This window comes from Aedes albopictus, chromosome 1 (assembly GCF_035046485.1).
Source record: "Aedes albopictus strain Foshan chromosome 1, AalbF5, whole genome shotgun sequence".
Lineage (NCBI taxonomy): Eukaryota > Metazoa > Arthropoda > Insecta > Diptera > Culicidae > Aedes > Aedes albopictus.
In genome coordinates, this window is record NC_085136.1 from 140,620,853 (window position 1) to 140,644,491 (window position 23,639).

A 23,639-nucleotide genomic window follows, 5' to 3' on the forward strand; every position below is an offset into this window, starting at 1 on the left:
AAACTTTCGCTGGATTCGCTCAATTCGCTGTACGCTGTTTTCGTAGTAGGGGGCCCAAACGACTGCCGAATATTCCAGAATAGGACGTACGATTGAGCAGTACAACGATTTCAAGCAGTAAACGTCCTTGAACTTCTTGGCAAAGCGGAAAAGGAAGCCGAGCTGCGACGATGCTTTCCCCACGGCTTAAGCAACGTGGTCCTTGAATGTCATTTTTGAGTCAAGGAGAATCCCCAGGTCCTTCACTGTCGATACACGATGCAAATGTACTCCTGCCAAAGCGTACTCGTAACGGAAGGTTGTTTTCTTGCGGCTAAACGAAATGACAGAGCACTTCGACACATTTAGGGACATTCGATTAACAGAACACCAACCAGCAAAAGCTTCCAGTTGTTGCTGCAAAAAAACGGCATCGCGGGGTTCCGCAATAGTGGAGTACAGCTTCAAATCGTCGTCATATGAGAGCTTCATGCAGTTGAGGATCGAATTGACATCATTCATATATAGCAGAAACAGAAATGGACCGAGGTGACTGCCTTGCGGTACGCCGGATGATACTGGAAGAAACATGATCACCAACATTCATGTGCATACTACGACCGACTAAATAGGAGCGAAGCCAGATAAGGAAGCTGTTGTTCATTCCCAATTTCTCGAATTTGGCGAGTGCGATTTGGTGGTTCATTTTGTCAAAAGCGGCGGAAAGATCCGTGTAGATTGCGTCCACTTGATGACCATTTTCTATCTGTCGTATCAAATGCGAAGTGAAACACGTCAGGTTTGTGGTCGTTGAGCGTTTGGGCATGAATCCGTGCTGGTCCAGCGAAACATGATGAGAAAAACGCTGTACCAACTGTTGTAGAACTATTTTCTCCATGAGCTTAGAGATGGCACTCAAGGAAGCTATTCCCCAGTAGTTTGAAACGGTCCTCTTGCAACCTTTCTTAAAAACGGGAAAAACATATGACTGCTTCCAGCAATCCGGAAAAACGCCAGTTGACATGGAAAGATTGAACACGCAGGACATTGGAGTAGCAAGCGAGTTCATACAACGTTTGATGACTAGCGGAGGAATACCATCCGGACCGCATCCTGTGGATGATTTAAGCTCTTTACCAGCAGCAATGACCGTATCATTAGTGAAATCAAAACGCAGTGCGGCTGAAGGAAGGCTTGGGACATTCCGGGTGGCGTTGTTTATGTCCTGCAGGTCAAGGTGTTCATCAACGAAGACACTACTGAATTGAGAGCGAAACAAATCGGCAATTGCGGCGGTAGTATCAGCTTCATGTAAACCATTAGTCATCGTAGAGGGTAATCCAGTTTCCTTCCGTTGATCGTTCACGTGTCGCCAAAAACTCTTGGGGTTGTTCTGTATATATGAACTGCGATGCGATGGCGGTCAGACATCTAACTAGTTTTAATATTGATTGTGGAATTGCCAGTGCTTTTTAGTTGGGTTTTGGCCTAACCAGCGAACATCCAACCATCGAGATAACCCGAAGCCTCAAAGAATCGGCACTACATCCAAAACTACAAATCCTCTCCTTCTTGGCGTAACGTGTCAACTAGAACCCGCTTCTCAGATTAGTGTTCTATGACCACTTAAACAGTTATTAACTGAGAGCTTCTTTTGCCAAAAAGACAATGTTAGCCCAACAAAGCCAAGAAAATGTTTATCACGAGAACCCAAGTAACACACTTGTCACAAAAGAGTCACGGCGTCGCAGGATTTTGTTGCGCAGAAGTCCCAGTGACTTATTTCTGACAAATAAACACTTACCTGCTAGAAGTAAGTCTTAGTGACTTCTGCACAACAAAAACCTGCGCCGCCGTGACTCTTCTGTGACAAGCGTATTACTTGGGAAGTTCCTGGACTGACTGGGAATGGAACCGGTCACCTTCAGCATGGTCTTTCTGAATTCCCGCGCACTTACCGCTTTGACTATTTAAGTCACACAATGACATAAAATGTGCCTAAAGTGTTGGTGACTTCTCCTTAGACAAGGGCTGTTCTTCTGAGTTATGCTGTAGTGATTGTTGGCATTATAGTTGCCAACAATATCTTCGGAGATTTTCTCTTCTTTTGAAAGTAGGTTATTCTTTCGAGAAATATTGCCATAATCATGTGGCTGATCAATAAAGCACAGACAACCGGACGTAACACCTCGAACATTTTTCGATTAAAATTATAGTGACGGCAGCTGTTTAATGGAGGTTTACGCTCTAAAACCATTCAATATGGGTGTATCTGATATGGGGAAGAAGTCTGGAGTCCAAAAATAGCGACCAGAATTTCCAAGCTGCTGGATATAAATCCTAAATGGTGGCTTAAAATTCAAGATTGTGCCTGTTGTTTAAGAGTTCAAGGCTCAAAAATCAAAAACCAGATGATCTCTGATGCCATGAAATAGATTTCTGTTAAACGTATGAAAGTACTATATTCATCAACATGTCACTTGAGTTGTGTTGAAATGTATTTTCGAAGGCACGAGAAAGGCACCATCACCGCTAGGTGGATTAATTAGGGTTTTTTTTTTAAATAGATCGTTAAATCGATGTACGATGGGGCTTACTTACTTACGATTTTATTATTTTTTAAAAAAGTTTTTTTTTTTGAATTGACGGCGTTGGATTATTATTTCCAGATTTTCGAGTTTCAGCCTTTTGTTATTCAACCTCCTGTTCTTTCAGTTTTATGTGTTTCAGCCATTTGTACGTAACCCATCACATTGTACAAGAACTCAGGTCATTGGTACAAAATTGACTGAGTTATATGCGAAAATGGCCCAAAATAGGACCTCCTGTGGTCCCAAATCCCACAATCTCCTGCTTTATTCTGTTGCTGATTGTTTGTTGCAATGCCAGCTGTCTCGCAGGACCGGACACTAATTCTCTACTTTCCTGAGGACCATAGGGCACACTTGAGTTTAGAGTCCGTCTTTGGTACTCGGACGTCGATCAGCCGCCCCTAACATCGGGAGAGGATCAGACGCTGTTGCAAACCGCCCCTCCTGGAAACGGACGCTCAGGTTTGCAGGTGCCAGCAAACGCTGGCCTAGCATACACATTGGAATGTAAAAATGTAGAAACCCACTCACTTTAAATCACAACTTAATGAAACGAAAGACTGCTACCGCCAGCAGAGTGCCCTTCACCGATAATCGGCAGCAGAGCAGCAACAGCACACGGAAGTGAATCCCGTGTTCGCCCAAACCCGGTGTTGGTGTTGCCGTTGAAAATACCCAACCACAAATGAACCAAACCGCACTCTGCTGCCGCCAGCTTTTTTCCGGTCACTCGACTCAACGCACTCGCCACGCTGCTGCTTACGTATAGCATACTCCAATAGGCACCTGCTGCGACTGGACGGTTCATGAGTGTGGTCCAGGACGCGCGCAAACCAGGATAACCATTTCCGGTTCACTCCATGGTCACTGCCGCTGCCACGCCATGCACCAGTCAGTCGGTAGTGGTGTGCGAAAAACGAAAACTGGGCCAATCCAGCCGGAACTAATTTGCGAGCTCACTGGCCGCTCAGCCAGGGGGCGACAATCCCGTTGCCGCGACGCGCCGCGCAGCGGCAGTAAGTGAGGTGTCGCTTTACGAATAATAGTTATAATTTGCACACGGCTTTACATGAGTGCGCGCCCTTCTGCGAGCTCGAAAAATGCGGTTCAGTGCCCACAAGTGTAACCGCGATTCAAAAAATATCCCAAAACCAATTCGTCCACGCGCCAGCACACAAATTAAAACTCCATTTCCTCTAAGTAATCCAAATTGATGCCACTTCAGTGCACCGGAAAAGGGCTTAACTATTTTAATCAATTTCCTGTTGGGCTGCCGTGCCGTTCGTCCGTCCGTCCGTCCATCCGTCGTTGTCGCTGCAGGTGACGCCAAACGGAACAAAACATGAAGCACGAAAAAAAAACCAACGATTCAATAACAGTTACGGAAGCGTGGCCCAATCGGTGGCTCTTCTTGGCATTCATTGATTGCCAATAGGGGTTTTGGCGCGCGTGAAAGGCGACACCGGGAATAATAAACAAAAGTCTGGAAATAGTTTTCCGCCTTTCGTCTGTCGGCGGCGCGAGGTCGATCCTTTCCATGCACCACGTCGAAGGGAAACATCCGAAGAGAGCAAGGAATTCGATTTTCCATTTCGGGTGGTTCGGCAAAGAAACCGGCGCGGCGCGCACACAATTTCGGTGTCAATTTGAGGAGTTTTTCTTGTTTCGTTTTACTGCGATTGATCGGCTACAGTGAATAGGTTTCGATTCGATGGTTGAAAAGCGTCCTTCGTTACATTAAATAATTGAAATTGTTTGGGGAAGGCAAACTTGAACTTGCGCTGAACTTTTGGATTTTGTCTTGTAGCTCTTGACTTGTTTGCACAAAATACGTCTCATTCTCGGAGTAGAATTCGACCGAGAAGTCCCTGTAAGGTAGGGTACACTGATATATGTTGCCCTTTACTGGCATTTACCAGATTAGCTGGTATGTCATAAACATACAGAAAAACTTGTAGTTAGAAGACACAGAATGTTGCTAATTGATTAAAGCACCGGTCTAGCGAATACGGGGTCGTGGGTTCAAATCCCACCAGAACGCGATTTTTTTCAAAAATTCATCCCTCAATTTGTCAATTAGCAACATTCTGTGTCTTCTAACTACAAGTTTTTCTGTATGCCTCAATAGAACTAAGGCTATTCGAGAAGATGAAGAAATGGTCTACGGGCATGTTGGAAATCATCCCCAAAGCGAAGTTGATTGCTGCCAGCTCAGCAACATAAACCGAACAAGGTTCCTGAAGTTTGCGGAAGGCGGTGGAATTTTCATTGAAGACCCCGAAACACGTGGGTCCATTTATGCGAGACCCATCAGTGAAAAATCTCTTACAGGAATTGACATGTTGGTACTTTTCGTTAAAAATGCGAGGAATAGATATACATCGAAGTTGATCTGGAATTCCATGAACAGCTTGTTTCATTGACAGATCGTATTATCGTCGCACCACCAAATCGAAGTCGTCGCTAGAAGCACATGCGAAGCTGCAGCTGCGAAGTAAATTTGAATCTATTTTTTCTGTTGCGCATCATTAAGCTAATTAAGAGCAACAATATGCACTAATCCAAATTGAGTTGCGACATTTCTAAGTAGGTTAAAAATCTATTTTCGCATGTTCGGTCACTTTGTATTTCGACCAAAAGCATAATATTTAACAGAGGAACTGTCATTGGTGGCTCCGTGGTCGTGCTTCTAGGGTCACCAAGCTCTTAGTCGCATCGTGCTGAGGAGCGCGGGTTCGATTCCCGCCGCAGCTGTCAGGAAAAGTTTTCGACTGTGCCATTGGGCGTTGCATGCTAATCCGTTGTCTAGTGTCGTGCTTCCTTCAAAGAGCGAAAAGCTCACTGGAAGCATTGAACGTGTCCGTGTCTCTACTAAAAAAAAGTGTACACGAGGTGGATTATGACCTGGGAGGCTTATGTCAGATGACATGTAGAAAAGATAGATTCTCATAAATTTTGACTGAGTATTCAGAGTGAGCATTTCTTCGAAGTTTTCAATCACAAGTGTGTTTCTCACTCCACACTTGATAAGTAACCTTAGCGAGAGCTCCCAGAAGCGGTTCTGGAGAGATTTCACCCCTGCCAGGACCTCTAGGCTCGCATTATGCGTTGAGTGCATGCAGCCGAGGGCAATACGCAGACAACGATATTGGATTCGTTCCAACTTTAATAGGTGGCAGTTTGCTGCAGAGTGGAAACAGAAAGAGCCATACTCGAGAACCGAGAGAATAGTCGTTTTATAAAGTTTTAAGAGGTCTTCCGGGTGTGCACCCCACCATGTGCCGGTAATTGTGCGTAGAAAATTGATCCTTTGTTGAATTACCCTACTCAACACTACACTCAGCGAAGTAAACTACCGAAATTCATCAAAATACCTTATGAAATTTAGCCATAACTGTAAAGTATGGATGCCATACCTTATGAAAATTGAACATGCTTATTATGACCCAATTACATAAGATAAACTTATGAAAAGAGCAGAAAAATCACAAAATGATGCAGACTGGAATCGATTCATGAACGTCGAGATCACTGAGCTCGTGCCCAACCCACGCGGCTATCGACGCTTGAGAATATCGTGTTGCTAAATGTGTATAAAAGCCAAAGTGTGAGTCGATTCTGCGTCATAGACCGACCTTATGAAAATCGTTCTAGCCGTTATGAATTGTTCAAAGGCCATTTCATAAGTTAGACCTTAGGTTTATTTGCCAGAGTGTATGTAATTAGGTCATAATAAGCATGTTCAATTTTCATAAGATATTCTTATGGCATCCATACTTAAGAGTTATGGCTAAATTTCATAAGTCTTTATGGGGTTTCGGTCACCGTTGAATTTTATATTTCTTATTTGTTGATTTTTTTTCGGTGAGACAATACTTTGCAAATCGTTTTAATATAACGTAGGCTGAAACGTTATTGTGCATGCATGAGTTTGGTTCATTTGTGCATTCCGCCAGTTCCGGCGAGACACTCGAAACTGGTTCCGGAACAAGGTAAATGTGGCCTGAGACTAATTTCTTGCTGACCGTTCTTCCCGTTATCGAAGAAGTCGTTATTTAATGTGCTGTATGTATGCGTTTGGTTCCGTTCATCATTTGACCACTTCCGTCGGGGCACCTGGAACAGGTTTCGGCACACTATTGGTTTTCCAAAGTATGGTCCATGATTTTTTTTTCCTTGTTAACCGTTAATCAGGTTACCTGAAAAGTCATTTAATGTGTCAAATTTATGGGTTTGGTTCTCCTTTACATTTGACCACTTCCGATAGGGCAGTCGTCCGTCATCGGTTGCGGAACACTACCGGTTTTCCCCAATATGGCCGGAAACTTTTTTTGCCAAATCAAGATACCTAAAAATCCGCGATTGTATGTGTCGCATGCCTGGGTTTGGTTAACTTTTATATTTGGCCACCTCTGGCGGGACATTAAGAACTGGTTCCGATATGGTCTGAGAATGCTTTCCTGCTTACTGTTCATTAGGTTATCGAAAAAGCTGCGGTTTGATATGTCGCATGCATAGTTTTAGTTCAATTTTATATTTGGCCACTTCCGACGGGACACCACTTAGTGTACGAGAAAGGCAAAAATCGTTAAATTTAGAGTTTTGATTGATATCATGAATGCAATAATAAAATTGCACTAATGATGTATTCCTAGAACTACTTAAAATAGTTTACTAAAAGATTTAAAACTATTCTAACACTAAATATTTCTGTTAATTTAAAATAACAGCTAATTGACAAAAACATTTGAAATCAAACTAAGCAAAATGTGATATAAATTTGTAACTGAATGCAAATTATGTTTTCGATAGGGGGGGTTCGCCAAGGTTTGCGCGACACCTCCACCGGAACCAGACCAATTGGAGGTTCCGAGAGAGGCTCTTGTTATTGTGGATTTACCGGCTACTTGTATTCTTACGGTCGCTTCAGTATGGCCTCCAAAGTAGCCGTTTTATAAAAAGAATAACTTAAAAATAAACTTTAACATTTTTATTGAATGCGCTATTCCTCGTTGCCACTAGCTACTCAATGACATTCATTTTTCATACTTAAGTAACCGGTGGAATACTAGTAGCCGGTAAATCCACAATAGTTTCGGACTAGGGTAATTCGCTAATTGTTGAACACTACCCAAATGTTGAACAGTTTCTGAATATTTTATTATAAACCTTACTTAAGTAATTTTCATCCAACATATACTTATAATGTAGATGCATATACATGTGGGTAACGATATTGCTCTAATTAAATTACAAAATTATACATATTTTACGTCAAAAAAATTTATTGAAAATTTTGTACCGCTGATGACACGAAAACTGCGCAATTCTTGGAATTAATTTTAAGAAATTGCTGTTACGAAATAAGCTTTGCGGGCAAATCGACCACAAATATCGAAGGCACACCATATTTACAAGACATGGAAGGATGTCATTAACATTGTTTAAAATCACATTTTCGTTGTAATTTAATTTGGAAAAATATTTTTCTTATCATACTATCATTATGCATCCATGATCCAATTGTTGAACATTGGCATAACCTACGATGTTGAGACCATGACTGCTAGAGTTTTTTCACTTTACCTAACCGTGCATTGCATGGAGTTTCAAGGGCGTTCCAGGGATGTTCTAGTGGTGTTACAGTGGGATTCAGAAAGATTCCAGTGATTTTCAATGAGTTTCAAGGGTGTTCCAGAGGTTTTCAAGAGGAATTCAGAGTGTTAAGGGGGTCCAAAGAGTATTTCAAGGCGTTCCAGGAGGCTCAGGAGCAACCCACGGGTTTTCAAGGGATTTCAGGGTCGTTCCATGTGTGTTCTTAGGGGTTGAGTGGGTCCCATGGGTTTCCAGGAGAGTTTCAGGGGCTTTTAAAGACAAATCTTTTCAGCCATTTTTGCATCTAGTAATGTTTAAAACGATTTCAGTCCACTAGAGCTCTCTTCAAATGTGCAATTCCTTGTCATTTAAATGAATTGTCACTAGCTCGGAATAGCTGAGAACAAAACACGAAAAACCCGGAAAAAAGTCCGCCAGAGTGAAAAAATGTCGGATGTCGGATCAAAGTCGGGTCAAATTTTATCAAATGTTGGACCACTGTTGGACCCACATCGGGTAACTATCGTGTCTATGTTGAGTTTGGTGGCCAAAATAAAAATAGGTGAATGATAGGTTGATGTCGGGTTATACGTCATCAATTACGAACAAAGCTTCAACCGTTCAACAATTGGCGAGAACCGTCCAACATTAGGATGAGCTAGCTTAAGGAAGCGTTCAACATTTGGGTTACAGACTTCCCATACAAATGTTCTATTTTCTCTTAGAAAATGGAATTTAAGGGAATACAAATTCAATGGGCAGTATAAGGGATAAGTAGATCTAGACGTTCACTGGATATTTTTCAACTAAAGTGGAATTATGCACGGAAAAACAAACGAAAACCAAAATAACCGTTCAACAATTGGCGAATTACCCTACTGATTCAGAACTTCTGTGGGTACTTGAAGTAGGTGGTTGGCTTAGAAATACACTTGGCAAACCTGATCCTTCTCCAAGAGCTAGTTGACAAGCTACAGGCAATGGTGAAGTTCAGCTGGGTTCTCTATCGGCGGTGTGCAGTGAAGACCCAAGCAACACACATGTTATAATAGAGTTACGACAGCGCAAGTTTTGGTTGTATAGAAGTTTATTTTACGTAATTCTAACATTGTGTTGGAATAACGTAAAATAAACTTCTATACAGCCAAAATTTGCGCTGTCGTAACTTTTATATAACATGTGTGTTACTTGGGGAAGCAGAGAATACTGCAACGAACAGTGGAAAGCAGGTTGAGAAAAAGAACAACAAGTGTTCGCGCACATGGCGAACGTATGTATGTAATATAGATTAAATATTATCGAAACACAGTTAGTTTGCCTTTTTGGGAAAACTGATTAACAATTTGCATGAAACTAGTCCAAGGCCACATCAGGGACAATCGGTAAGTGGTAAAATGTGAACCGAAAGTGGTCAAATGTAAAATTGAACCAAACCCATGCATATACGACGAGAAAGGCACTATTACCACTAGGTGGATTAATTTGGGTTTTTAATTTTTTCTTGCGCCGATAGCAAAACAGTTATCAGGAATTGTTTTCAATTTGTTGTCACAGGAACATTTTCTGCTCTTATTTTTAATGTTTCAACCGTTAAAACGGCAACATACTGAGTTATCTAAATTTGCAATATCACAACATCAAAATTAGTTTTCATTTTGCTATCAGACTTTACTCGGGTTGGCGCCCCTCTGCCTTTTGCCAAAATTAAGAAAACCCCCTCCCTTGGCGCCACTTCTTTGCACGGGCCCGATCTTAATATCCCGTCTCTGCTACGTTTCGAAGATGGATGGCTTCGTACTTCCACTGATGATCCGCATCTGTTTCGAACTGCAGTTGCTATTCTGTCCCACGTAGACACTGCAATTCGTTATTTGAAGACGAAATTCTTCGCATTCCTGAATTCGTCCGTGCGCGCCTGCTTCCTTTCTTTGACCAGTTGTTCCTCCAGGTCTTTAATTTGAAACTTCATCTCCACTTGTTCGCGGTCCCACTGCTTGATCTGGTGGTTTACCAGTTCGACTTTCATTTTTCTCCACTTGATTCACTACAAGTTCGCCTGGATCACTTGGTGTTGCACTTCCACTTGCCACGCATTCTGCCTGCGAAGTTCACTGTTTTCGGCACTCCAGAGTTTGTAGCAGTGAGCACCGAAACGATTTATCTCCAGAATTGCGCTGGCTGGAGCTTCTTGTTTAACCTTCAGCAGATCGGTATAGGTTTGCAGATCTACTAGCGGCGAATTGGATGGCTGCCCATCCCCCTAATAATGCGCATATGTTCCAACTGCATCTTCGTCCCCAATTGTGATTTCTTTTAATGTGCGAGGGATCAACTTCACCTCTGACCCGGAACACGGTCTTTTGATCCCGAAGAACGGAGGAACTTTGGACGGTGTAGCCTTTAGTGGAGTTGAAGAGTGTTCTACATCCTGCGCCGCCCCGCCGGTGCTTCGCCTGGTAGATCCGACTTCGCCCAAGTAACACACTTGTCACAGAAGAGTTACGGCGGCGCAGGTTTTTGTTGCGCAGAAGTCACTGTGACTTACTTCTGACAAATAAACACTAATTTTCTAGAAGTAAGTCACAATGGCTTATGTGCAACAAAAACCTGCGCCGCCGGGACTCTTTTGTGACAAATGTGTTACTTGGGCGTAGCGGTCACCGTAATTGCATTAGCTACGCCAACCAGACTGGAGCTTTTGGATGCATCAATCTGTCATATGGTAGACTGGGCATAACCTACGCGCTTATCAGGCTACTCTGCATGCTCCACACACGCTCTTCTTCCACATCCTGCTGACCCAAAAACTTATGCTTTCGAGCGATAAATTATTGTTTTTATCGCTTCCAGATGCTTCAACACGGTTATTATGCTCGGTTTCAATGCCGGGGTTATATATGACTACACTGGCTCTAAAGGGTTAACGGTGGGCTTCCTGGCCGTGCGGTTTGCGGCGGCAGTCGTCTAGGCGTATCGTAAGCCTCAGAGTGTGGGTTCCATTCCCGCCAAAAAAATCGTCACTGAGCCACTGGGTGTTCTGTGTTGTCAGTTGTCTAGTTTAAGTAATGTGTTCAGTTTGTGCAGCCCTCTGGCTGAAGACGGTGTGAATTGTCTTTTCAAAAAAGAGTTGTTAGAGTTTCCGTAAGACATTTCCGATCGGTTGGCCGAGGCTAACATTTTGGCGATACGAAAGTTGGCCACATTGCGATGTAAAACTGTGGGCATCGTGACCGTGCCGTTAGCGGTACTACCCGGATACCCGAGCAGGAATGAATAACTGGGGCATACCAAAGTCAGGTATCATACCAAGACAAGGTATTGGTCGGTTATCCAGGTATTGGAAATAACTTATTTTGGTATTTTGGAGGTATTTATGGAATACCTCAACGAGTTATTGGTTTGGTGTTGAGGACTGCTTGAGGTATTACTCAATTATGGAAAAATCGCTATTTGTATGGAAAAATTTCCGATTATTATTTAGGTATTGCCATACCTGATGTTATTATTCACGCGTTATGCACAGAATACACACCAGTTATTATTTTAGGTATTTTACCTCTTATGCAGGGCTACTTAATACCTCATTCAGGTTGTAGGTATTCGGATTTCCATACCTGAGTTAGTTATTCTTCAGCTATTTTCTCCTGCTCGGGTAGGCGTATTGTAAGCTACGATGTGTGGGTTCAATTCCCATTCCAGTCGGAGAAAACTTTTCGTCAAACGAAAAAATCTTCATTGGGTCACTGAGTATCGTATACGTTGTCCGTTGCCTAGTGTGAGTTGTTGTATTGTACAAGCCTTACTTTTCCAAATCCAAAGCAATAGGTATCTTCTATTGAAATAAAATATTATGCTAACTGACCAGCAGCCCATCGAAATAAATACCATGTAGGGGGATTAGGGGCATAATGGACACCCGGGGCGAAATGGACACCCCTGGTTTTGCCGAAACCGTTGACTTTTATGTAAAACTTTTAATGCATAAGTGTAAAGGAACAAGTCATTGTTCTATTTTCCAAAAGTACCATTTGTATTCCTTCAAAACAATCAAAATATCATTGAAATTGAAGTATGTTTTTCATATGGTGAATTTCTTATAATTTCGAAGCAGTAGCAAATAAGGTAATACGAGTGTTTGAGTGTGTCCACCATAAAAACAAATGAATTGTTAGCTTATCTACATGTATACGCAGATTTAGCAATGGATGAAGTATTATATTATTGATCAGAACTTACTCAAAATAGCAATTTCAATGTTGTAGTCAATTCGGGGCGAAATGAACACTGGCAATTATGAATGGATGTACGCGCGTTGCATACTGTTAGGCGTTTTAGAGAGTTTGGAATAAATCAATCTGATTATTTTAGCCTAAAATTTATTTAATTAACTTTGATGTTATGTAAACTCGTCTAAGATGGAGTATTATATCTGTGGTATTGATCCCCGTAGGCAAATTACTTAACTGGCCGATATTATCAAAGATACAGCATAAAATATGCAGGGGTGTCCATTATGCCCCGATGGGTGTCCATTTCGCCCCGTACCTTTCCTGCCAGCCTAAAAAAACACACGGTTTACAATTCATTATTTCTTCACAATAATGACATTCTACCTGCTGTAAATGATTGAAATACGTAGGAAACAAGTTAAAGTTGTAAGCCAACTGATAATATGTTAAGTTTTTGTCTGTTATATAGGCCTAACATACTCATTTGCTTAGGGTGTCCATTATGCCCCTAATCCCCCTAGTTTCTTAATTAATACAACTATAAACTATATGACCATTATCTCAAGATGAATAACAAATTCACGAGAATCTCACCTAGTTCGTTAATCAGTTTTTCCACCGCTGCTAGCTGTTGCTTCAGTCAGCAACACACATGGCTGGAAGCTTTTGTTCTGAACTTCTGCACTCCAACACTCCAGCCAAACCAAACACACTGACTGGCAGATGCCTACCTACTTTGGCCGGAGTGAGTTGAGTGTCGGATGCCTGTCGCGCGTGCTGTATTCTACAGACTCCCCACGGGGGACAGACAAGTTTATTAGAGTTTCACTTTTGCGCTGCGCTGGTTGTCCTGCCATGTCCTACTCCTCACGAGCAGTGCAGTGTCACGCTGTTGTTGGCGGTCGGTCTCCCGCGCTATTCTGTACGCGGGTTGAGGCGCCGGGAGTGCTTTGTCTCCCGTTGCTTTACTGGAATTTGTGGCCATCTCCAATACCACCACCTCCAGCATCAGTGCGGGAATGTAGTTGAAACATCAACGGCAACAACTTCAGAAGCAATGCTGTAGCCATCAACGCCGCCGCCGTGGCCGCCGCACCGCTACCAGGAAGACCGTGTTAAACAGCGAGGCAAAAAAATGGTTCGCATTACAACTGCGAAACTGTTTGCATAGAGTTAACAAGCGAAAATAAGTTAACGATAGAGGTGGGAAAAGTGTTGCTCCAGGAAAAAAAAAACAGAATCCTAGATCCAACGAACAAATGGGAATTCTAGTGCCCTCTATTTTGCCGTAGCATCCCCGACTAGGAGAACGAGCGATAGTAGTGTGGTTCAAAATATACAGGAAATTGTAAAACGCTGCAGCTTCAAGTTCGCCGTGGTCCCGGGATGGCCGACACAGTGCGCGCCTATAGTACCTCGAACAGCCCGAACAGACGGCGCGGTTCGGCCCGACTACAATGGCAACGGAAGAGGAAAATAACGGAATGATAGCGTAACAATGGTGGCTATTGAGTGATCCCACTTGTTGTAGTCGGGTCGGCATTGAATCCGAAGGGCGCAACCAGTGGGTCTGTATCGAGCTGGCAGAATCCTCCTTTTTACATGGTACGCTGCGATGCGATTGGTATCGTGGGCGCGGATCTAAGCAAAAAAAACGCTGATTTCGCTCTCGGATGGACATCAGCTGGATTGGAATTGCATTTACATTTGTGTTTTGCTTTTGTTTTGTTTTTTCTGCGGGGAAGGATTTTTTTCCATTTCGAGTCCTTTGAGTCTGGCCGGTCGGTGCAATCTCCGGAGTAGAAACGGAATTTTAGATTGATGGAAGTTGGTGCCCTTGGGCCTAGGGACAAATCGGTTTTTTTTTTCCTAGCTCAGCCGAAGGGATGATGTTTTACTGTTCATCTGGCTTCCTTCGGTGTGACAGGGGAAATGAAGTAAGAATAGCTCAGGTCTGGTGGCTCCAGAGGGCGACAATTGCCGAATGAATACTGGGGCGTAGCGAGGTAGTAGATTATGAGGAGGGCGTCCTAATACGAATTGAAAAAACAATCTTCAAAGTACGGATGTAATGTTTAACTTTCGCTCAAATCAAAGTGTTTCCCTTTGAAGCCGGAATTTTTCCAAGCTTTTTCTACGTATTTCTGTGGTTTTGGTGCTCAACAACATAGAAAGGGTAGAATATGATGCAGAATATTTTTTCTGAACATCCAAACTGTTCTTGAGATTAGATCCTGAAGTCTACAGGTGTAACGGTAACTTCATTCATGATACAAAGCTACGATTTGTAATCTATCATGTCCAGTAAGTCTTCTGAAAGTTCAAAAGACAGTATCAGAATAGTCAGGATATCCTAGTTCATCCAAACTGTATTTGAGTTCAGATCCTGAAGTCTACGGGGGTAACGGAAACTTCTATCATTATACAAAGCTACTATATGTAATCTATCATGTCCAGTAAATCTTCTGGATGTTCAACGGACAAACATTCAGAGACTATGACATTCTTCTTCTACTTTGTTGCTCTATGTTCCCACTGGAACTTGGCCTGCCTCTCTTCAACTTAGTGTTCTTTGAGCACTCCCACAGTTATTAATTGAAGGGCTTCCTTTGCCTGCCATTGCATGAATTTGTATATTGTGAGGCAAGTACAATGATACACTATGCCCATGGAATCCGAGAAAAGTTCCCGATCCGAATAGGAATCAAACCCGCCGTCTCCGGATTGGCGATCCATAACCTTATCCATTCGGCTAACTGGAGACCTGGAAACTATGCCATAGCTAAGGATATTACGAATCATACACACTGTCCTGCAATATGGACATAATGCAACATGTTTTGTTTGTTTGTTTGTTTATTTTCGACACTTGACACCAGGGTGCATTTGTGTCGCATCTTATAATCATGCAACATGGAGTCTACATCCGTAATAATACATTTTATGTTGTTTTGAGTTACACAACATTACCAACCGTGTTGATTGTATCTATTTCAATTTTTTAAGTGTTAATAAAACTTATAATAAAACTGAATCAGCATTTCTTCACCACAACACTCGGTTCGTGGCTGCAGTGCTTATCCTCGATGACGTCCCATATTTGCCTTCAGATTTGTGCTCGAGATGTGGCTTCGTCATATCTTCAGCTTAGCTGGAAGTTCTTAGTTGAAGGGAAGTTTAGTAATCCTGAAATATCTCGAGGGTATTTTGGAATGGCTCTGAGTTTCACAGAAGTTCACGGATCTGGGTGGGTTAGATTAAGTAATGTAGCTTTTTATAGCACAAATAATGACTATAACTAATGCATATTTAAAAAAAATAAGATTCATACAAGTTTTAAAAGTCTGTTTCAAAGGTATAGGACAATTCCTACAAGTCCTTGAAGAATATTAGCTAATACGGTAAGTATAGCAGGCTAGCATAGCAAATGCAGATATGTGTGTACTCCATGATAGATTGGATGACCTAAATTGTCACAAATCTATCATGAAGTGATCCTTGATAGTTAAGAGGTTCATGGATGCTACATATTTGGTTGTGTAACGTTATTATCTAAAACGAAATCACCTCATGTTACAGTGGTTGACGCATAACATCCCAAAAATATATATCAACGCTTATTGTTCCTCGAACTTCTTCGGTAAATTCAGTGGATGTAACACTTCTTAACGTACTGGCAAAAGTTATTACCACAAGTGTAGACCTGAAGCTGTGGTCACCGAAGTAGTTTGACTGAACTGGAATATCTCAAAACTATCTTGGAATGACTCATGGAATCCCGAGCAGGAGAAAATAGCTGAAGAATACCAAACTCAAGTATGGAAAACCGAATACCTACAACCTGAATGAGGTATTAATAAGCCCTGCATAAGAGGTAAAATACCTAAAATAATAACTGGTGTGTATTCTGTCCATAACACGTAAATAATGACATCAGGTATGGCAATACCTAAATAATAATCGGCGATTTTTCCATACAAACAGTGAGTTTTCCATAATTGAATAATACCTCAAGCAGTCCTCAACACCAAACCAATAACTCGTTGAGGTATTATATCAATACCAACACAATACCTAAATAAGTTATTTTCCACACCAGGATAACCGACCAATACCTTGTCTTGGTATGATACCTGACTTTGGTATGCTGCAGTTATGTGTCAGTTATTTGTTCCTGCTCGGGATGCCAAGGGATTTACAGATTCCAGTTAGATGTGTAATGTCACAGTTCATGGTGTGAATAATTACACAGCGCAACATTTTTTTTGTCTCAAGAGCTAACTAATGTGACTCTGACAGATTTTGGGCCGCTAAATCTGGGCTCAGATTTGCTCCAACACGTCACAATTTTGAGCCATACTCCAATTTATAGGGCAAAATATGCGATTTTGGGCTTTTTTGACTGCAAGCTATTAGGCATGGAAATATATTTTTAAGCAATCAAAGGATAAATTGGTCAATTAACATCTAAATTATTGACTCATGCAAAATATTTCGTTTTACCAAATCAAATCTGGTAGATTTAAGCATTTTATGTCAGCATGTAAACTTGCATGCAACTTTTTAAGGGTGACTTGTATGGGAAATATCGTACCTAACATAAATCACTTAAAACTATCAAATTCGATTTGGTGAAATGAAATATTTTGCATGAATCGTTAATTTAGATGTTAATTGACCAATTTATCCTTTGATTGGTTAAAAAATTATTTCCATGCCTAATGGCTTGCATTCAAAACAGGCCAAAATCGCATATTTTGCCCTATAAATTGAGGTACAGCAAAATATTGTGACGTGCTAGAGCAAATCTGAGCCCAGATTCGGATTCAGCGGCCCAAAATCTGTCAGAGACACATAAGTTTGCTATGAAGACAGACCAAAAGTTAATTTTTGTTACGCTGTGTTACTGTTACTGTTCAGAGCAGAACTTCAGGACAGTTTGGACGACCCTTAATGTCCCAAAGGTTCATATTAATATATAGCAGACTTCAGGTTGGTCCTGTAACCGCGATTGATTATGTAACGTTACTCCGTTTGTCAGGTGTGACTGCTGTTACGAGTGTAGACCTGGAGTTCTGAACTCCTAGGTAGTTTGGCTGACCTGGAATATCCCTATACTTTATATAAATGACATTTGAGATTTCAAGAGCTTCACGGATCCCAGTAGATTATGTAATGTTATTATTTATGGCGAAAACACGTAAAGTTATATTTGAAGACTTGAAGGACTTTATTAAAGGACAGCCATCCAGCCCTGAATGATCCAAAAGTTTATAATAATGTCTAGTCTTCAGATTGGTCCAGTAATTGCAGTTGATTATGCAACGTTACTCAATAAAGCAGATATAACTACTGCTAAGAGTGTAGATCTGAAGTTCTGAACTCCAAGGTAGTTTGACTGACCTAGAATATCCCTGTAGTGTGTATAGATGGCATTACAGATTTCAAGAGCTTCACGGATCCCAGTATATTTCTATATGTAATTATTTATGGCAAACACACATAGAATTATTCATGTAGATTTGAAGGACTTCACTATAGGACAGTTTAAAACACCTAGAACATCCCAGATTTTAAAACAACTTTTGATATTCTTGGCGGAGGTTAAATGAATACATATGAACGTATCCCATATCAAAACTCAGCTTTGAGATCAACTGGTATGTCAATTATTTCGTTTCTCCAAACTTCACGGTGTTCAGGATGTTCTATGTTGACAGTTAAGTCTCATATACAAATATTCCTATTTTTCCTTAATAGAGGACTCAATTTGCAACAGCTTTGCCAAAGGCAGTGTTCTATTTTATAAAATGTCCGTATTTATACAGCCATTTCTATATTGGGGTCATATATGACCCCTCCGACTCCAAAGGGTTAAGGGATTGCTGGTGATTGAGAAGTGTTTAGACGTCCCAGGGGGTTTCAGCCGGGTTTCAAGAGGTATTAATAATGATTCTGCTGGGAATTCTGGAATTCCAGAGTTCCAGGAGCTTTCAGGCGATTGAAGAGAGTCTTCAGAAGAATTTAGGGTATTTGATAATTCAGACGGTCTCAGGCTTAAGATGATGATAAGGGGATATCTAGGGGTTTCCGAGGGTCTTTAGAATTTCAGGATTGTTTCGTGAATTTCTGGGTGTTTTGGAGGTTTCAAAGAGATTCAAAAGGTTGCCTGTGGGCTTCATGATGTTTCAATAGTTTTCACCAAGTGGGTTTCAGTGGAGTTCACTGGATTTCAAAGGTTTTCTGGGGGCTTGCAACGTGATGTAGATCTTCCATCACTTTTCGTTCTTATTGCTGACTCATTTTCCTCTGGCAGTAATTTCTTCGATTTGAAGCCACTGAGTCCAGTGCTGCAGCTGAGATACTACCTCTGGTGGATCGGAAGTCTATTCAGTCATTTTTAAGAGTAGGGATACCCAGCTGATGTTCCGTTTGTAGGGTCACTTTCAACTATTGTGCGTAATCTTTAGCCACTTCTAAAATTGGTCTATGTTGTTCAACAGATCTCCCTTCGTGATGATGATGTAGTTGAAGAAAAGGACGTGATCCTTGAACCTGCCACCCGATCACGCGGTATTGTATCTTGCATAACACTCTAACTCCTATTACCAGATCATTTCTGGTGGCACAGACTAGGAAGAACGCATGCCGCTTTTCCACGCCACCTGTCCAGCAGCCCTTTAAACCTCCTGCAACACAACGACGTCGAAGTGTGAAACTGCCAGTGATGTCCACATGTCTGAAGACCCGATGGGCTGTAGCGATGCTCCAAATGGTTTACTTGGTCGACCGGGAGCCTTCCGCCGTGTTGAATTGGTAAACGTGACTGTGGCGAGGGTTTCATGTGCTGGCCGTGCCGGAATACTTGAGAATGGAACGGCGGCGAGATCCTCGTTGGGGTTCTTGACTGACCATGGGCTTTCCACAGACTCGCCCAATGGTCCGGAGGAAGGTACTGTGGTGGACATCTTCGTGGGTGTTCTTGGCTACCTGGGCTTCCCGCCAAGTCGCCGGCTGGCCCGATAACCGGAACTGCGGCGGTAATCTACGTGGATGCTTCGTTGGCTTTCCCACCATTGTCAACGAATTGTCCGACGAACGAAACTATGGCGGAGATCCATGTGCGTGTTCTTAGCTGGCCATGGCGGTGCCTAACGTGGGTGTTCTTGACTGTCCATGTCAATGGGCTCCATGAGTGGTCGGATGGCCCGACGGACGGAACGACGGTGGGGATCTACATGGATATTCGTAGTTGGTCGTGGGCTTTTCACCCGAGGGCTCGACGGATGAAACTGTGGTGGTCATTCGTGTACTTAGGTGTTCTTTATTGACCGTGGCGGTGCTCCACAAAGACACCCGATGAACGGAACTATGACAGGGCACCATGTGGGTTACTAGGTCGACCGGGAACATTCCGTCGTGATGACTTGGCGAACGCGACCATGGCGGGATTCTCATGGGGTCCCTTCGTTATTTCCGGCAATTTTGTCCCAGGTCGACATACTCTGGGGGTTTCCAGGGACGTTGGAACTCCCACTTGGTGTCCGTTGAACTCGCTTTTCTATTTTCAAACTTTTTCACTCGCGTACTATCGGGCTGCATACGTCCGTGATCCAATCTGAACTGCTGATCGTTCTCCGGTTTTCGTTCGTTCTTCCTTCTATCCTTCATTTTTAACTCTTCTCTCCTTGGTGTTCGCCTCCTCTGTGGATGTAGGTAGGGTCACCCACCGCTTGGCAAATCACTCGCTGAACTCGCACTGTCAGTGGGCTGAAATAGTTGAGTGCAACGAAGGTGATGGCTCTCACATAGGACCTAGGGGATTGGCACAATGGTAGTGGACCCATTTACGGGACCTGTGGAACATCTCGGTATACCGAGTGCCAAATACAGTAATTTATAGCCTTCCGAACGGCAGCCTTCAGTCCCGGAACGTTGTAGTTTTGCTGAAATTCGCTGACCACAGTTTCTCCGTTTGCCAGTTCATCTCGGTGTCTCCGAATGTTTTTAAGAATTCTAAACTTCTGTGAAAACGCTACCACCAGTATAAACTTCCAGAATGATCATTCTGTTGCGTTTAGTTTCTCGCTTGACAGCATATCAACGTTGATCGTAGAGCCGATACTTTTGCATCGGCACAACTCTTACCAGCCGCTCCTACTTGAGGAACCAATGACACTGTGTTGTCGGCTCGGCACATTGACGAGTACGTTCCACAACCCTTCGAATGTACATTCTTCCACCAAGTCATCTTCCACACAAAAAACTGACTCTCGTTATCGTAAAGGAATGCAGTGCCTTTGAACCCGCAGCAGCTTTCGAAACAGTTGGAATTCTTGACTCACTTCGTGGTTCCGACCGCCACGTTCTGCCTGGATAGCACCCATCTCCAATCGGCGACGCTTATTTTGTTTAGTATCTCTGGGACACGAAACTCCACGAACTGTCAGTATTGCCGTCGATCCACCCGGAGCCTTGAGAGTACAGATCGTGCGTCGTTCCCAATGACTCTGCGCTTGATAGCAACGGTCATCGAAAAGCCGCTCCGAATTGCAGCAGAAGGTTGCTGCGTAATAGTACATGTTCTCGTTGGGGATTGGGCAGCCGCTCCAATCCCAAGGTCAGTCCCTACTGACTACTTTTATCCGTTACGAAGCTTTCAATTTCTTGAGTGTTGTGCTCTTCGATTCGTCTCAACACTTCCGAGAAGTTTGACGCCCAATACCGTATCTGCAATCCTGGTCGTTCATGTAAGGTTTTCTCGCGTTCTAGCAGATGTTCAACCGCTTTGAAGACGCTGTTCAATTAGTCGTCGACGTAGTGTGACTGCTTTAGGAAACACCTCTTCATGTTCATCGTCGTTGCCATTCTTGACGTCCTGCGTGGAACATGGCGAGCAAGTGGATCCGAAAATGACCACATCCAAACTTGCACCGGCACTGTTGGATTGTTCCGCCACTAGGCCCACTAGGCTTGTTGATCTTCCGGTTTTATTCGGACATAATGGAAGATTTCTAATATATTCGCGCTGATGGCTGTTTCCCTCAGTCGATAGCGACAAATCACAGCTTAAGGGGTATCAACAAATTTGGAACTGATAGGAGAACCGACTTAAAAAAAAACTCCTTGTACTACAACGACTGCATCTCATACAACGCGTAGCTTTTCAGGTTTCCTTGGCTTCACGAGCATATCTAACGGAAAATACTAGATGCGATTGAGATCCGATTCATGTCTAATCACCTTCGCAGCGTATTCAACCAGCTGTTGTTTAATTTCCCGTATATGTGACCTAGTGAGACAATGGACATTTGAGACGCTGCTCGGCCATTGGTCGCTTATTGTAAAATACAACGTCTTCGAACTTCCATAGCTGGCTTGTTTGGTAACCTCCTTGAGGAGACCTAACCGAGGTCGTTCCAAGTTGCTCTCGTGTCCATTGACTGACTGGCAGCCATTCAGGACATGTGCACTTTTGCGACTGCTACGTCGGCTATACACACTCCTATCTTCTTCCTTCTCATCGACTTGCGCGAATAGTACACTCTTAGAAAAAAATATGTAAAATTAAGTTCACTTGGATGCACATAAAAGGAGCGGCCCGTTTCACATAAATTTACATCTTCTATCACAAAAAAAATCGAGCTACCAATCGCTAAAACCGAATCGACAGATGAAACATATAAATTTAAAATAATGAACTGGATTCGAACACTGGTCCGCTGATTGAGAGGCGTGGACTTTACCTCTCGGCCATATCACCGAGTTGTGAGATAGATGATAAATGTGAAACTGTTTCTACGTACCTGGTGAGATAGGTTTGTTGACATTTTGTGCAACCAACTCGAATTTACATGATGGACGTAAAGTTGAGTCAAACTTGCCATTTAGTCATGAAATGTTTACGTACTTTGATGATTTACGTCACGAGTAAATTCCTAATTTTTTAAGAGTGTAAAACTTATTTACGTTATAAACGCCTTATCCAGCTCAATCTTCTTCGCGATTGATAGCTCAATCCTCTTTTTCTTCTCGAGGCGTAGCGCTTTCTCCTGCAGGGGTTTTGTGTCCTTTTCCGAATAGGCAAACAACGTCCCTAGATGCGTTTTTCGTCAGCGTAACCTTGCAACCTTGCCTGCAGCACGTTAGCTGTCATTAAGGCGGGCAAGGAGATGGAATCGAATGATGGGGGATGCCATGGAGAAAACAATGCCGATCTGCCGCGTCATCGTTCGACATCTATCTTCTCCCGTGATGAAGAGGTGCATCCAAGAGGTCAACCGATTGCAGGAAATAAACTCTTGAAGTTTAGTTATGATACATTTGAGATCCCAAAGACAGAGTCGACGTTCTGTCGAGTTCCATGCTGCAGTATTACCGCTCACGTTGTGTACTTCTCCTTTGAAGTCGCTTTACAATCTTCGTCGAACCAGTTGTTCCGTCAACTTCGTTCCTAGCACACGTTGGTGCCTTTAGGGTGTACCGTAGTATTGTACGTAGCTGGTATAGTACATTGTTGATGACGAATATTTTTTTCGTGAAGCTTGCTCATCACCAGGTAGTGCTTACGGTTGATCTTATCGCTACGGTATGTCTTGATGTCGATAATGACAGAGAAGCTCCGTCCATCGATCACAACATGGGCGATTCGCGATTGCGTCTTCTTGGCATTCTTCCGTCGATCGGTAACTAATCGATTTAGCACATCTGCATATCACCCAACACGATGGAAGCTGTTCTCAGCTCGCGTGCTTTGCCGCAGTTCTGATAGATAGTACCATGAAACCTATCCAACACACCTCCTGCAGTGCTATGATGTCAAACCCGTGGTCCTTCAGTAGATCGGCGAGTATGCGGATGCTTCCGATGAAGTTGAGAGATTGACAGTTCCACGTACCAAGCTTCCGATCGCAAGTCTTTTGTGTTTGCAGGGGTCGTTGCCATTGGTCTCGGTTTGTGTTATTCTGGTATTCGGATGCTGATCAGCCACCCCTAACATGGGGAACAGACGCTATTGTGAGCCGCTTCTAACTTGGTGGAGAACAGACTTTCAGGCTTGCAGAAGCTAACTTCCCTTCTCTGTCAGCTTATGACCGAAATGACCCGATTTTTTCTAGTGTTGGTCACAGCCGGACCGGTACCTCGACAAAGTAAGGACAGGAGCTAGATTACCCCAAACTTGGTCTGCCCATATCGCACTCTACATTATCTAATCCCATTGGAACCTTTTGCGACCACTTTGTGT

General features: G+C 42.8%; 1 protein-coding gene across 9 annotated transcripts in view; it reads left to right on the top strand.

The window, feature by feature from the left end:
* LOC109422828 (sex determination protein fruitless) overlaps positions 1 to 23,639 on the top strand; it is an 883,045-nt gene that overhangs the window by 346,718 nt on the left and 512,688 nt on the right. The window lies entirely within an intron of this gene.